This window comes from Passer domesticus, chromosome 20 (genome assembly GCF_036417665.1).
Source record: "Passer domesticus isolate bPasDom1 chromosome 20, bPasDom1.hap1, whole genome shotgun sequence".
Taxonomy (NCBI): domain Eukaryota; kingdom Metazoa; phylum Chordata; class Aves; order Passeriformes; family Passeridae; genus Passer; species Passer domesticus.
In genome coordinates, this window is record NC_087493.1 from 10,367,073 (window position 1) to 10,380,005 (window position 12,933).

At 44.3% G+C, this 12,933-nt stretch overlaps 1 long non-coding RNA gene across 4 annotated transcripts in view; it reads left to right on the forward strand.

Annotated features, from left to right (window-relative positions):
• The window catches only part of LOC135284222 (uncharacterized), a 55,951-nt gene that overhangs the window by 22,558 nt on the left and 20,460 nt on the right, over positions 1-12,933 (forward strand). For 3 of the 4 annotated variants that reach the window (XR_010349668.1, XR_010349667.1, XR_010349665.1), the window contains one exon: positions 2,435-2,584. The exons of the other annotated variant lie outside the window; for it this stretch is intronic. This is a non-coding gene — a long non-coding RNA (uncharacterized LOC135284222). The remainder of the gene's footprint in view (positions 1-2,434; positions 2,585-12,933) is intronic. 4 annotated transcript variants of the gene reach the window in all.

The following is a 12,933-nucleotide window of genomic DNA, read 5'->3' on the forward strand; positions in this document are numbered from 1 at the left end:
AAATCCTGGAAGTTCAGAATAGCAGAGGTGAGAGGCAGCTTTATCTGCAAAACTAACTGTGTTTTTTTTTAAAAAAATCCACCTTGTGTAATTAATGAATTTTGAAAACCTTAATTGTTTCTTGCTCTTTTTTGCAGTCATTGCAATTCTTTTGCCCCACAAAAAAAAAGGGTGCTCAACTGGTGAAAACAAACCAATTCTGTTATTCTCTGACACCAAGAACACAATAATGAAGTCAATATAAGTCAGAGTTTCTTCAGTGAATTACTGAGAGGCAAATTTAAAACCGTGTTACAAATAATTCCTCATAATTACAATGCAAATGATGAGCACCCATAATCATGCCTCGCAGCTATGTTTGCTAATAAGAAGGCAAAGCAGAGGAGTATGAGGTTTTTTTGTATTGATGCCTAGAGAAGGCTGACCTAGAACAGAGGCTAGACCAAGTTATAGAATAAGGGAGGAATTTATTAAAAGACCTTGGGCAGCACCAGAGCCCAGCCAGGGCTGCACCCAGGATGAACCCAAATGGTCCCAAAATGCACGATGGTCACGGGGTCTCTCCCTGGGCTCAGCTCTGCTCCATGTGCACATTGCAGTTCAGTGTCCAGTTCCAGCTGCAGCCCATCCAGTCCCATCCTGCTTGTTTTTCTCTCCGCAGCCCACGGGGTTTGTGCTCTTGGGCTGAGATTTGGATCATTTGTCCTTGGTCCCCAGCTGGAGCAGGAATTGTTTTGTCTCCCTGCTCTGTGCAGAGAGCTCACCATCCCCTGATGTGAAGTTCAGACCCACACACTAAAGCAGCAGAAAATCTGAAAAACATAAAAGCTAAAACCTGAGGCATCAGTATCATTTTTGGTGTAGTCTCCAGTTTTCGGACCAGCTGGAGCAAACAACCTTCACTGCCTCACACATAAACACTGAGATGTACTGACGAAACCTCTGACCCTGTTTGGGTTTTCTAGATTATCTTTGAGGTCCCTTCCAACCCAAATATTCCGTGATTCTGTGGTGGTGGCACCAGCAAGCGTGGGTTTGTTGCCATCTTTTGGGAGCTGCTGCATCTTTTCCTCTCTCAGCTCACAAAGATAAGTTTTGTTGAAGCTGGAGACTTCACCAGCCCCACACTGCTCTGGTGTGAGCTCTGCCTCGAGCTCTGAGTGCTTTTAGTGCCATTCCTGGAACTGTGGTGTCTGGGGAGAGGCATTTGAGAATTGCAGAGCATTAGCATGCTGACAGGGAGGTAATGCATGGAAAACATTTGACCTCCCTCTGGCTCCTGTGGCTGGGAGGGCTCTGATCTCATTTGCAGCAACACAAATCCAGAGTAGCCACGTTAAGCACATTAAATTTAGTGGAGTTACTCTGGGTTTATAGTTCTGCACCTGGTACATGGGAGATGTCACCAGCAGCCTTTCTGTGATGGAAAGGAAGGGAATAATGAAGGCAACTTGCAAGTGAAAGGATGAAAGCAGCTCCCAACAACAGGACTTTTGCAGGGATGTGAAATTTATTGGGAGTTGCTGCAGGCTCAGCTTTATTTAAAACCAGCTCACACCTTTGGTGCTGGAAATACAGAATTAGGAATCTACAGGCACTGAGTTTTTCAAACATGTGAAAGGCTACCTGGGGCCTGCCTGGAAGAAAAGGTTCCTCAGAGCAGTTTAGAAAAAGTTAAAGTATGGGGAAGGCTGAGCTTTCACTTTCTCATTTTCCCTTTTTTATCTAAGAAAGAAGGGAAGATGGAGAAGACTCAAAAAACCCCAAAATAAAAAAATGAGGGGAATGAAAACTGAAGCAAGTTTTAGAAAATTAGTTTGAGGAATTACACAGGAACCGTTGCCACATTTTAAATTTTTTCTCTGCATGTGTAAAGCACCAGTGAAAGATCCACCACACATTTCAGCTGGGGGTCACCCCCAACCTCCAAATCCAATGTTACCAACCAGTCATTTTATTTTTTCCAAATATACATAGAAAATTCAAAGTATCTGGAAACTGAAGACTTTTTGTGCAAGAACTCCAGAGAACCTGTGCTTTCCTGACAGTGGATGCAGTGAGAGACCTGAATAATGTGGTTGAGGAGCCTGATCCAGTATTGGATTCCCCTCAGAAATGGGTGCAGACTGGGAAAAGAAACTTCCTTTTAATTTGGGGTGGGGAATACTGCTGGGAAAGGAAATGTGGAGGGCAAAGCTGAGGGCTGGAAGGATTTTCTCTCCTTCATCGAGGCCAGACTCTCCGGCCCACATGAAGACACCACCAGGTGACTAAAAGGCTCTTACAGGACTTGGTTGCCTAATAGTTTTGAATCACAAAACAATTTGTCACTTTGCTTCTGATTCTTAGAAAATCCAGGCTGAGCTTTGGAGCTCAGTGAGCCTGGGGAATGCACACTGGGATTTTCACACTCATTCTATTACTTTCTACACAGGAGGAAACCCAGAGCTGCTGAAAATCTGAGGCTGTTAGAATTTTCTGAAGCTCTTTCTGCATTTCCTTGCTGATCCCAGGCAAGAAGCATCCAGCTGAAACTGCTGCAGGTGTTTCAGGGTGTGACTGAAAATATTTCCTGAGTGTAAAGGTAGGAGCAGGGCTGAGCAGTTCTTTGTGGATTTTTACCAGGTTGATGTAATACCCTTGCACTAATTCATTGATAGAGTCATGTTTCTAATAAAATAAAATATTAAATGAAAATAAATTAAGGAAAAATAAATTAAAAAGCAAAATATTAAATTGAAAATATTTCTAAATAAATATTAAAATTAAAATAAAATGAAATATTAAAATAAAATATTAAATTAAAATAAAAGAGGGAAAATAAATTTAAAATATTAAATGTTAAAATAAAATAAAATATTACATTAAATTTTTTAAATATTAAAAAGAAAAATAAAATGAAATACTAAAATAAAATAGAATATTAAAATAAAGTAAAATAAAATAAAATAAAGTAAAATAAAATAAAATAAAATAAAATAAAATAAAATAAAATAAAATAAAATAAAATAAAACTGAATAAATGGTAATTTACCAGCAGCCTTTCAATGGAGAGGCTGAGGCAGGGAATCTGGAGCAGCCTTCCAAACCTTAGTGTGCTCTTCAGAGAGGAGAGAGGATTCTCCAACAGAAAACAATGTTTGTTTCTGCCTTTGCTCCATGATTGCTGACCTGACTTTCTCAACATTTACCTGATGGTGATGAACAGGAAATAACTCCACTGGTCAGACCAGAAACAGCCCAGGCTCTATTGAAGCATCTCTAATTCTGGAAACTGAATTTATCACAAGGTGCATTAATGCAGAGTGTGTGAGGGCCAAACAAACCTGAATCCTGCTGCATTTCTGCCAGGAGGTGCCTCAGAGTTGATTTAAGGACGAGGTTCAAGCAGTGACCTCGAGGAAATTGTGATCTCTGTGCTGTGTGTGGCCCAAACCCAAAGCACAGGCAGCACTGACGGTGTGGATGGCAGTGACCATTGAATTATCTTTGCTTTTAGGTGGAACTTGTGGCTCAGCTCGGCTTGGACAAAGCTCCAGAGCCCCTCAAGGGCTGCTAGGCTTTGTTAGGAGGGGCTCCCATGCTGACTGTCAGCAGGCTGAAGAGGCTGAGCTTCAGCTGATACCCAATTAGCTGATTATCCCAAAGGGAATTGAAAATGAAGGTTATCTTTCAACTTGTGATGAGCTTCCAAATAAATATTCAACATGCATTTAATAAGACAGTTTTATGCATTATTTAAGTATCAATTGATGGGTGGGAGACGAAAGACTAAGCTACTGATGCTGGGGTTTGAAAGGCAAGAGCAGGAATCTGGTGAAGGAGGCCTTAAAGGAGATTTGCATCTCTCATTTTATTGGAATATTATTTACACAGCAATCACGAAAAGAATTTCAGTGAGAATTCATTTCTGCATTTTGGTTGGTTGGGATTTTTTTTTTTGTTTCCAAAACACTCATAGCAAGGGCACAAGATTAGAGAAGAGGGGATGCCAAAGGTGCTGCAGCCTCCACCTCAGGGCAAGATCAGCTCTCCTGGGGCCAGGGTGTAGCTTGTCCCTGGAGTTTTGTTCCTGGCTTATCTCATGGTTCATGTCTGTGGTTAAATCTGTTCCCTTGAGCTCAGAGTGTTCCATTCTCCTCTTGATTCTGGTGTATTCCAGGATGGACATTGCTGGGGCTGGACTCCTCTCTGAGGAGTGAAACTGCTGCTGGAAATGGGGATTTTTGGTGTTGTAGTGGGAAGTCTGGGCTGTTGCCTCATTCAGGTGCTGGTGGATTGGTGGTGCAGGTCCCAGAGCCACAACGTGCCCTGTTCCCAAGGAATTCCCAAGGAATGGTGTCTGCCTGGGGCCTTCAAGGACCTGCCCCTGTGCCAGGGATGTCTGACCCATGCGACATCAATGCCCATTTGTGACCTGGACTTTTCCTCCCCTTTTCCTCCAAAAATACCACCTGAAACTTGATGGTTTAATTTAAAGGGTCTCATCCCTGCCAGAAAGGCAGAGCTGGGCTGATGTCCTGTGGTTCCAGCACTGTGGAATGGCCCTGCAGCTCTTCCCTCATGGGATAACCGAGAGGGGAGCAAACCCTGCAGCCCTGGAGGTGCCACTTGGTTAATTAAATAAATGAACCAGTGACCTCTGAGACTGGGGTGAAAACAAGAAGGAGAGGAGGAAAGTGGCTTTTCTCTCTGCAGTGTTTTTGTCTCTTCAGTGCCTTTTTGTTTGGCTGCCCAGTGGGACGCAGCTCCTCTGTTTTCCTTAACACCCCGTGGTATTCCAAATATTATTTCCAAATATTGTTTTATGCACCTTTTTTTTTTTTTTTTTTTTTTTACGAAAAGGTGCTAAAACAAAAGGTTCTAAAATAAAAGCAGAAGGTCTGTCCTGATTTGTGGGGCTTTCTCTTTCAGCTCTCTCTTTTAAGTAATTTATTAATCTAGTTGGGATTATTTGTCTTTGCTCTTACAAAATGTTTTTCCCTCTAAAGGAAAAACTGCCAATGTATTATTAAAGGGAGGTCAGATCCCAGTGACCTTTTCCTTGTTGGTTCAATGTTTGTAGAGAAAACATAAAGAGTGGGTTTTGTTAAAGGATGCTGTTGAGAAATAAGGACTTGAGTTCAATTTGCCTTTTCCCTTCAATTTTCTGCTTTTCCCTCCCTCTTTCACTCAGGGCAACGTGACCTATTTTCTGTATATATGCATTTTCCCAGACTAATTTATCTAGTACTGAGTATTTGCATTTTCATTACTTTTAAGAAAGATTGCATCTCCATTTTAATTGAAAAAATCACCTGTTTTATTTGAAATATAAATAATTGTCAAATGTTTTCACTGATGGTTATGGAGATTTGTTTTAAAGCTTTTATTTTGCATCTGCTATTTTGATGCTTCCTTTAATTTGGTGCACACAACCATATTTCTTAATATATTTAAATTATCTCAAGCATGTCAAAAAGGTGGATTTTTCAAAACAGCTCAGAACTAGAACTCTGAATAATTGATTTCTACTTTTAGTTGTTAAACTAAAAAATGTTTCTTAATTTCTTTCTGATAGCACCAAGAGGAAGATTATTCAGCAGAACAAATAGGGGACCCAAAATGTTTAGTTTGATTCATTTTGCTTCAGCTGCATGCTCTGAGACCATTTAAATCCCTCCTTAGGAATTAAACAGTGATGATTTTTCTGAAACAAATGTATAGGAAGGAAAAACCTAAACATTTCAAAATATCTTCAAGATGCTAAGCAGAAACAGTTTTTCAGATATGACCATGTCTCCTAAATTCCATACTTCCTCCTTTAAAGAAGCTTTGCTCTCTTCCTTACCACGTAGTAGTTACTATGAGATGGTTCCCATTCCTAATTACTGTAGGATCCCTAAAATAACATCAAAGGAAATGTGCCTCTGGAAGGTGATTCATCCCTTTTGCCTTTCTCTAATAACCACAGGGATTAAACATTATTAGGGATTAAACATAACATTATTTAATAAATCATGTCACCTAAATGATGTTATTTCATATATTTAAGGGAAAGGACAAACCTGGGCCTGAAGAAGTGCCCTGTTAAGCTCAGCTTATGTTGTGCAGTGTTTAAAGAGGCTCACTTGCACATTTAGGGTGTAAATGTTCTGTGCCACAGAGCAGAGGCAAGGGGAAACAGTGGAGCTGCTGAGGAAAGGCATTAACACCAGGAGCAAGATGTAGATTAGTCGATATTAACAACCACATTAATTTAGGTGGAGTTGATGAGCCAGCACAGGAGGTTCCTCCTCAGAACCAGCATCGTACAGGGGGCCAGGAGAGGTCACAGAGTGAAATATGGTCACTGCTGAGGGCCCCTGGTGCTTTCAAGGTGATGCATGTCTGTATCACTGCCAAACCTCCGCTGAAATCCAACTGGGGCATTCCAACCTCATTTTCTGTTCCTGCTGAGTAACCCAAAACACCTGTCCTGGGTTACAATATTAAGATAAATTCTACTCCCATCCTCAAGAGCTGCTGAAAACCAGGAGGGGCATTGTTTTTTTCCTTATCTCCTGTTAATGGGCCCATCAATGCCTTTTTTTACACATGACTCAGAAATAATTCTCTCCAGGAACCATGTCTGTTTAATGGCCCCACCACATGACTCACAGAATTAGATCAGCCCACTGTGAGATGCTCCGCCCAGGGGGGAGGAGCTAAGCATCCTCCCATGGATATAATCTGGGGTTTGGGACAGACCAGTCAGTCTGGATTCCCAGAGGAATGGCTGTCTTTCCCACTGGATCTTCAGAGGAAGACTACACCCTTCTACAGGATCCCTACTCCAACAGAACCACACCTGACACTCCAGGATGACTGCAGCCACCAATCCAACTGGACTGCTACCAGCACCCTGACAAACAGGGTGTCAGGTTGTGTTCTGACTTTGTCAGTCATTTTTCTTTTGTATTATTGCATGTATTTTGGTTTTCCTTTTCCTAATAAATTATATTTCTGACCTGGAGTCTCTCACTGGTTTTGCTTTCAAACTAGAACACCACATTGGGTTTGCCTCGTGCTGGCAGCTCAGGAGTGGGTGAACTGATTCTCAGAGGAAATGAGGTTCAGATACTTTCCACCATGCCTCAAACTACTTAAACACAAGGTGTCGTAGCAAGTTTGCTGCTTATTTTGGAAGAAAGACTAACAGTGTTTTGATTATCTCTGAGCAAGCTAAGCTGACTCAGTGTAACGTAATTAATGAGGCCACCTTCCATTAGAGGACAGTGGGAAGAGCTATTGGTAATTACTTCAGAGGCATCAGAGAAATATTGCTGAAGCAGGAGCTCTCGGTGCCCAGCTGATGATCCTGTGCTGCAGGAGCTGGTGCTGTGGCTGAGGCAGCATGGGGGAGCAGATGGAGCTGCTGCTGCCTGATCCTCTGGGCTTTTTTGGGATAAGGAGCATGTATTTGCTCACAGCAACATCACCCCTCTCCACTGACCGTGTTTCCTGGGACAGCCTAGGCTCAAGCCATTGCTCCTGAGTGAGGATGTGCTTGGTGGGCAGCTTTGATCCCTGCAGTGATGTGGATGCATTTCAGAAAGTGCTGGAATGTCACACAGGGTGTTGAATATAGACAGAAGAAGTGCTGGTTCCCCCTTCTGCCAGATGCTGGGGAAAAGGCTGGCTGTGTTATCAACGTGCCACAGTTTCCCTACAACTGAACTTACAAGTGAGGTGGCCTGGGAGACAGAAACCAGAGACATGGACACATCAGTGCTGGGAACACCTAAAGCCTGTGAACAGCAGACTGTAAACTTTTGTCCATTAACCTCCACACTGAGCCCATAACTCATTTCTGCCTGAAACATCTTTCCCCCTCTCTGGGAAGACCACGAGGTGGACAACCCCCCATTACCCTTAACAGCTCCTTTCAATGTGCAGCCCATGTCTCCAGTTAGAGCGGTAATTATCCCTGCTGCTCCTGCTCTACCTGACCTGTGGCTCACTGCACTTCTCCTGCACGTGTGGAGGTCTGGATTCAGCAGGAAGGGTCCTGTAGGTCAGGAAAGAGGGAATGTGGGTGAGGGGATGGATCCAGAAAGCCTGAGGGTGAGGGTCAGTTTGCAGGATGCTGACCACATTTTGAGCAGCAGCCCATGGTGCTGGGTTTATTGGTGGCTCACTGAGGGCTCAGTGCTGCTGTCCCAGGGGATTTCAGGGGTGCTGGCAGAGCAGGATGAGGTCCCGGGAGTCACTGGAGCTCTGTAGAGGATGGCAGCTCACTTCTTTGGCTGATTCAGCAGTTCTTAGTTTGAGCAGTTTGAACTAGATGAGAAACTGTGGTGTTCCCCCAGGCTTTGCCTGGCTGCGGGGCTTGCCTTTGTTATCACAAGCCTAAATTCTCTCACAAAATCATCCAGCTTCTTGTTTATCTGCTTCCTTGGGCTCCATAATTAGAGCTGCTGCTGAGACACCACAGCCTGGTTTGGGAGACCACCAGCACAGCCTGGGGGGAAACACAAAGACCCCTCCATGCAGGAATGTTCCTTCAGCAGAGTGACTCTGGGAGTCAAGGAAGAGATTTGCCTTTCTTGGGCCTGAACAAACACAGCCTGCTCCACACTCCTGCAGGGCTGCCTGAGCAAAGGGGCAGCAGCCCACTGGCTCCAGCCAGGACACACATATTTCACTGGGGAAAAACTGTGGGGGAATATTGTGACAGGGAGCCTGGCAGCTGGAGGTGGCCTCATGAACAGCTTTGGATTGACCATCTCTGTTTTCAGGGTGTTTTTTCGGTGCTTGTCATTTTTAAGGGCATTGATTTTAATGTGTTTTTGTTGGCTGGCAGTTTGACACTGAAGGGATTGGCTCCAAGAAGGAATGGCATTCCCTGGATTTTCACCTCAGCATGCCTTGACTGGGAGCTCTAGCTGTCAGTGGTACCAGAGAGAGTTTTGTTGATGAAAACCGTTCCTTGGACCCCTCCCATGCAAGTGCTGAAATAATAATAAGCCATTTGTTTGGAGAATTCTCTCTCCCCCATGGGCAGGTGCCATTTTGAGTGAAACCATCCCAAACAGCACACACAACTCTCAGACCTTGCACAGCCTCATGGCACAGAAGAGACTTCAGAGCTCCCTAACAGAGCGGGGATTGCCAGACATGCATGAGCTGGTGGATAACTGAAATCAGTGAATGTTCACAAGTGGCTGCTCATGAAAGCCTTGGAGGAGCTACAGAGGCTGGGATTCCTTTCCTGGGATCACAAAATCATTAAAGGTTGGAAAAACCCTCCAAGATCATTGTGTCCAACCTACACTGCCAGATTCACCATTAAATTGTGTCCCTAAGCACGACATCCACATTTTTGAACACTTCCAGGGATGGTCCTTATGTGGGCAGCCCCAATTCCGATGCTGCCCTTCTCACACCCCTCAATTTTATCAGGCTGGTGCTCACATCTGAGGCAATTTCAGTGGGTAGCACTCTTTGGCAAAGCACAAAGTTTTGGACCCTCCAAACAGCATGATGGCTTTTGTTCTCTTGGATACAGGTTGGAGGATAACTCAGCTGCAGTGGGATGTCAAGGTCTGCAGTGAGAGTCAGGCTTAAAGAGCTCAGGCTGCTTGGCTTGCTGAAAAGGAAGTTTGCAGGCAGTGTGGCAGGTAATGGAAGGTTATTCCCTGCACCAGAATGTGGCATTCACATTCTCTGAGCAGAGAGACAAAATTCCCCCTCTCAGGGATTTCTCCTGGAGAAGCACAGAGAGAAGAAGAGAAAAACAACGCTTATCTCTATTCTCTGCTTCTGTTGTTTTGCATACGTAGAAGGTATTAGGAAGATTGTTTACCTGAAGTGATTTGTCAGTTGGATTCTGCTGAGGATTGTTTTGTTTCCTTGGCCAGTCACTCAAAGCTGTGTCCTGACTGTCTTTTAGTCCTGAGTTTTCTTTAATATAATTTAGTATTCTTTGTAGTATAGTTATTGTAGAGTATAGTGTAATATAATATAATTTAATAAAGCAATTGTTCAGCATTCTGGATCCATGGAGTCAGATGCCAATCATTCATTCGTTGGGGGCACCCTGATTTTACTATACCAGAAGAAGATCTAGAGGGTGGATGTTGAGTTAGGTTGGAAGGACAACTGTGGAGCAGCACAGTAATTACCCAGTGGGACAGCTGAGCAGGACAAGAGGGAAATGAATTCTGGCTGGGATGCTTCACCTCAGACCTGGAGATCTTCCTGGAAGGCATGATCTAGTTCAGCTGTGTGTGAGCTGGATAACATTACACACCAATGGGGAAAACAAACTGAAAAATGTTGTCCTGGATCTTTTCACACGCTGGGCAGCTTTCCCTGGTGTCACTGAGCTCACCACAGAAACAGTTCTTTCACCTTTGGAAGGAGCTGCTCTGGGCTCTGCACCTTTTAAGTTACTTTAATGGCAATGTAGAGTGCTGGATTTACACTCCTTAAATGGGGAGACCTGGTTACCTGCTGCAAGTTTGGTTTTTTTTTTTTTTTTTTTCTGGAAAACAAATAATATTGAGACAAATGGAATGTTTCATTTTACCCCAATATTGTGCTTGTGTCTTGGGATTATTTGTCTTCTGCATGCATCCATTTTTCTTTAAAATGAGATTGGCGAACAAAAAATTTCACTTTGAAAGGAAGCAGGAAAAAGCCTGGTTCTGAGAATTGGCAGAATGTTGGGTGTCAGGTATGTGCTGGGTGTCACCTGCTCTTTCCTCCAGCTGGAGTCTGCTGCTGAATCTCTCAGAGGCAGTGATGCTCTCAGGGGATCTGGCGCCGTGGTTTGTGTCGCAAACTGTTCCAGGATGTGGAGACCTCGAGGTGTGTGGGCATCCTGCATGACCACGCAGTGCACCCAAGACTTGCACATGATCTTTCCTGGTGGGAGCAAGCTCTGGGATCACCTGCAGGACAGTCTGCAGCCCGTGTTGCAGTGATGTGGGACAGCAGGGCCACTTCTGTGCAACGTGTGGTGTTTTCCTTCTAAAAGCTGGAATGGGGCATAAATCACAATCAAATGGCATAACGTTGTGTTTTCCCCCTTTCCCTTTGTTCATCAGCTTTATAGCTCTGTGGCTGCTTCTTGCTGAAGGTTGCAGAGCTCTGCTGGCGCTGGGCAGCTGCTGTGGCTGTCGCAGCAGTTCTGGCTGCAGGTCAGTGTAAAGGGATTTGGGTGGCACAGTTCCATCCGAGGGGCTGTCTTGTTAATTCTGCTTTATTGGATGACTCCTGGAAGCAGTTTTCCTGAGCTATCACAAGGGTTTGTAATAAATCTTAATGAGGCACCCCTGCTATTATTAATCATTTGTTTCTCTAGCAGGATCATGGCTTGTGTTCCCCAGGGAAGAGGAGAGGAACCTCAAACCCTGCATCAGGGCAGTGTCAGTGGTTACCTAGCTGTTTACTATCCAGCCAGAAAATGTTGCAGCAGTCACCCCAAATCCCCAGGACGTGTCTGCTGTTTGTAAAAGTCAGTGTTTGCTGCCCAAGGCAAACAACTGCTTTTGAATGAGCTGCTTTGTTTTAAACCAGGCGATTCTTCCCTCTCCCTGCCTCGTATTGTAAAGGATCCAGGAGGGATTTACAGCCAAGTCCAGAGGAAAGGTGACAGAGCCAGAGGTAAAGCCCATCTGAGCCAATGCTGGTATTTTTTTCAGGAAAAAAACATTCACTGGAAGAGGGATTGGGCACTGGAATCGTCTGTTCACAAGGTGGTGGGGTCACTGGGGACATGTTTAATAAAGACTGGATGTGGTACTCAGAGCATGGTTTAGTTGATGAGGAGGTGTTTGGTAACATTTTGGATTTGATGATCTCAAAGGTCTTTTCCAGCCTGGTTAATTCTGTGATTCTGTATTGAATGGCTCTACCTGAGCACTTGTGGCCATTAGCTGAGGCTTGGAGGCCACAGAAAAGACAGCAGCTGTCTTTTATGGATCTCAAAATCCTAGCTAAAGCTCACAGCCAGAGCTGACCAGTTTCCCAAAGCTGTGTGACATGCCCAGCCAGTCCTGTACCTTTCCCACCTTCCCCTTCCTCTCCAGGTTACACATTTTGGGTATTTTCTAACACCATTTTTGCTGTCAGCAGTCAGCAGACACATCCCAGTGCAGGAAGATTTCCACCAGAGGAGGCATGGGAAGCACGAGGTAAAAAAAAACTTGGAGAAACCTCTGGGAACTGTGAGAAGTCTAAATTCACTCCTTTTCTCTCAACAGAGAAGGTAAAATTCATGGGTGTGATGGAAGACAGATCCTGTCAGAAAGATGTCCATGAGGCCTGGCTGGCCAAGACAGGGTAATTCTTAAATCATTAATGCATTGGTCTCTTGCTGTTCCAATTGAATAATTCTCCTTAACTGCTCCTTGGATGCCAAGGAAGGAACTCCTTGGTGATACTGGAGCAGAACTTTAATATCAGGCTCAGGAACCTGGTGCAGATAAATGAGACCATGGGAGAAGAAGCAAAGCATGTCAGACCTGAGTCAGAGCCACTGAATTTGTGTGGCAGAGCTGCTGCTGAGGCCAGCAAGCCCCAGGCTGAACTTGCAGCCTTACCAATGTGAGTGGCAATATTCCCGTCATCTTTTTGCCCCCACACTTTTAATGTGCAGCTGGATCTCTCCCAGTGATCCATTAAGGCTCTTCAGGGAACTACAGAGAAATTATGTTAAGAAGATAATTGCAGGGGAGCCCGGATTAAAAAGGCAGGTCAAGAACAATTTGAAGAGCTGGGGAATGGCTTCAGTCAGCTGAAGAGGTGTCATGAGGTCTCTGTTCCCTCTGAGATGTTTCCTCAGTGCCTTGGGTGTAACTTCAGCTGCAGCTTTGTATTTGCTCCTCTGTTTTTCACCAACTCCTTGGCACAGAAACCTCTCCTTGCTGTGTGTGTGCAGGTACTGGCAGAGCTGGAGTTAGCTGA